We start from the raw sequence: 4,328 nt of genomic DNA, 5'->3' as shown, positions 1-4,328 counted from the left end.
CTCTCTCTCTTTCTCTCTCACTCAAGCTTTTCCTCGCTTGCATCATTTGGAGGTTCCTGGCCCACTTTTCTTGGCTTTTTCTCTCATCCGTCACAATCCATCCATATCCCATCTCATATCTTCTCCTCGACCTCTTTTAAATATTTTCCATCTTTTTCTGTATATACGATGAAGGTAAAGGAGAAAAACGAGGGACAGGAAAAAGATGATGGAGTAAAGAGGCATAAATGAGAATTGTTTGTCTTAAAATGTGGACAACGTGATGAATATTTATGACAAATCAATAAACCGGTTTACACACACACACACACTCTCACACACACACACACACACACACACACACACACACACACACACACACACACCAATCTGTGGCAACACTTGGTTGCAAATCGAGAACCAGCTGTTGAAGTCTGACCTGAGCATCTGGGAAAAGAGAGAGAGAGCGAACGAAAGAGCAAGTAAGAGAGAAAGCGAGAGAAAAAGAGAGAGAAAGTATGAGAGAGATTGAAAGAAAAAAAAGAGTTGCCTTGAACAAAATATTTTTCTCTTTTGCTCTGCCCCTATGTTTCTACTCGCCACACTCTTCCAAGTTTATAATACAGAAGAGTGAGATGGAGCCCAGACAGGCTCACACACACACACACACACACACACACACACACACACACACACACACACACACACACCTCTGTGTTATAAGCTCCAGTGACCAGCCATGGTGCCAACGCTGGGCAAACTCCGGTGCCCAGGCCTTCTGCCATCCCAGATAGCCTGGTGTGTGTGTGTGTGTGTGTGTGTGTGTGTGTGTGTGTGTGTATATGTGTGTATATGTGTGTGTGTGTGTGCATGCACACCCAGTACTCCAGATGCTCGGGAGAGAAGAGATTAGTACACCGAACACCCAGACAGTCATCAAGTATTTCTTTTCACACACACACACACACACACACACACACACACACACACACGCACACGCACACGCACACGCACACGTCATGCAAACTCATAGTAGCATACTAAACCTGTGAATAAACCATGAAAATGTTCCTAATCCCCTTCAGTGAGAGAAAGCTATCTTACTCCATACACGATTGGCTTCGTCCTAATCCTAGTGCAAAGCCTCATCTTCTTCCTTCCGTATCATCTCCAACTGTAGCAGATGCTACACTGGACTGGACAGAGGGAGCCGAAACGTTCACGCCAGCTTTCCCGAGGACCAAACGAGGACGGTTCGGTTATCGGAAAAAGATAGGAAATATTCTAAATCAGAAGAATTCGAGCAACCTTGCAGCACGTCTATATATGGATATGTAATCATTAGGGGTGTAACGGTACACGTATTCATACCTAACTTGTAGGGTACAGGACTTTCAGTTCTGAGCACATGTTTACCAAAATCAATCCTTTTTACGTGCGGAACATTAAAGTGAAAATCTGAGTTCCCTCATGAACATATAAAGTGACGGACCGCAAGTTTGTTTAGTCTCCACCTCGCACTGTGGCTACTCGATCCATACCGGAAACACTGGAAGAAATTTTTATGTAAAACTTTTTAGAATTTCTCTTAAAACGAGATCCTGACAAATCCACACATGGAGGAAGTGAATGAATGAAGGATGGAAGGAATGAAGACATTTGTTGAAGTGTGCTGAAATAAGTAGAACAGTTAAGCAGATCATATCTTTAGATAATTAAGCATTAAATGTTAAACACATACACTTAGCTCTGTATTACACAAATGGGCTCTAACAAATGTAACATATTTAATTACATTTAAATGTATTGAATTTAATAAAAAAAATTATTTGTGCCAATTAAATTGATAAATCAATATAATTAAAAAATTAATTACATGTATTTTATATATATATATATATATATATATATATATATATATATATATATATATATATATATATATATATATATATATATATATATATATACAGTGAGGAAAATAAGTATTTGAACACCCTGCTATTTTGCAAGCTCTCCCTCTTAGAAATCATGGAGGGGTCTGAAATTGTCATCGTAGGTGCATGTCCACTGTGAGAGACATAATCTAAAAAGAAAAATCCAGAAATCACAATATATGATTTTTAAACTATTTATTTGTATGATACAGCTGCAAATAAGTATTTGAACACCTGTCTATCAGCTAGAATTCTGACCCTCAAAGACCTGTTAGTCTGCCTTTACCATGTCCACCTCCACTACATTTATTATCCTAAATTAGATGCACCCGTTTGAGGTCGTTAGCTGCATAAAGACACCTGTCCACCCCATACAATCAGTAAGAATCCAACTACTAACATGGCCAAGACCAAAGAGCTGTTCAAAGACACTAGAAACAAAATTGTACACCTCCACAAGGCTGGAAAGGGCTACGGGGAAATTGCCAAGCAGCTTGGTGAAAAAAGGTCCACTGTTGAAGCAATCATTAGAAAATTGCAGAAGCTAAACATGACTGTCAATCTCCCTCGGACTGGGGCTCCATGCAAGATCTCACCTCATGGGGTCTCAATGATCCTAAGGAAGGTAAGAAATCAGCCCAGAACTACACGGGAGGAGCTGGTCAATGACCTGAAAAGATCTGGGACCACCGTTTCCAAGGTTACTGTTGGTAATACACTAAGACGTGATGGTTTAAAATCATGCATGGCACGGAAGGTTCCCCTGCTTAAACCAGCACATGTACAGGCACGTCTTAAGTTTGCCAATGACCATTTGGATGATTCAGAGGAGTCATTGGAGAAAGTCATGTGGTCAGATGAGACCAAAATAGAACTTTTGGGTCATAATTCCACTAAACGTGTTTGGAGGAAGAAGAATGCTGAGTACCATCCCAAGAACACCATCCCTACTGTGAAGCATGGGGGTGGTAGCATCATGCTTTGGGGATGTTTTTCTGCACATGGGACAGGGTGACTGCACTGTATTAAGGAGAGGATGACCGGGGCCATGTATTGCGAGATTTTGGGGAACAACCTCCTTCCCTCAGTTAGAGCATTGAAGATGGGTCGAGGCTGGGTCTTCCAACATGACAATGACCCGAAGCACACAGCCAGGATAACCAAGGAGTGGCTCTGTAAGAAGCATATCAAGGTTCTGGCATGGCCTAGCCAGTCTCCAGACATAAACCCAATAGAGAATCTTTGGAGGGAGCTCAAACTCCGTGTTTTTCAGCGACTGGCCAGAAACCTGACTGATCTAGAGAAGATCTGTGTGGAGGAGTGGGCCAAAATCCCTCCTGCAGTGTGTGCAAACCTGGTGAAAAACTACAGGAAACGTTTGACCTCTGTAATTGCAAACAAAGGCTACTGTACCAAATATTAACATTGACTTTCTAAGGTGTTCAAATACTTATTTGCAGCTGTATCATACAAATAAATAGTTAAAAAATCATACATTGTGTTTTCTGGATTTTTCTTTTTAGATTATGTCTCTCACAGTGGACATGCACCTACGATGACAATTTCAGACCCCTCCATGATTTCTAAGTGGGAGAACTTGCAAAATAGCAGGGTGTTCAAATACTTATTTTCCTCACTGTATATAACTGGATCATATGTTGTCAGTATCATACACTAAATGGACATAAGCATTTAAACATATGTTTGGTTTGAACATCAGATTCCATGTTTAAACCTTATTTGCTGTCGTACTACACAATAGGTCCCAAAGTTTTGATATTTTGGGACTTGGAGTGGGCGACACTGAGGGTCCGATGCGAGCTCGTTTCAAACCCCTTGCTATTAGTGATAACGGAGCAGTGGAGTGGTGCACAGTGAGTGTTCACTGTCAAAACCTTTTATAAGAATGGTGATAGTGTGAGAGCTGCACAAAGGGAATTTCATAGTTATAACCATTTTAGTTTAAATCAGGTCAAGAAGCTTTTATTGTCATTTTAAATAAGACAATGTTCCTCTAGAACCCTGGTGCAACATTACCAGGTGTTAATACTACATTAGCTAAGCGCTAAGTTGTTCCAGCCACATAAATGCAACCGAATGCAAACAGTGCAAAAGACAGTGAGTGCAAAATACAGTGCAATCAGACAACACAAGACAGTGTAGGACAGATACACAAAACACAGAACACTGTCACCAGTTAACCTACTGTATAATGTGTTATACAGAACTAAAAGAATGTACTTTTGTAGAATGTAAAAATGTCAACACAAAAAGTTTTGCAAAACAGCAGCAGCAGCAATCAAGATGTCATGGTCATGTCCCGTTTGCTCGTGTGTAGGTCATTTTGAAGACTCCTTACAATGTCAAACAACTCAAATTCTTCTGGTGTACCAGTCGCTCACCATTTCACTG

The sequence above is a fragment of the Silurus aristotelis genome (genome assembly GCF_946808225.1).
Source record: "Silurus aristotelis genome assembly, chromosome: 20".
NCBI classification, from domain to species: Eukaryota; Metazoa; Chordata; class Actinopteri; order Siluriformes; family Siluridae; genus Silurus; species Silurus aristotelis.
Note: the sequence above shows the minus strand (reverse complement) of the source record.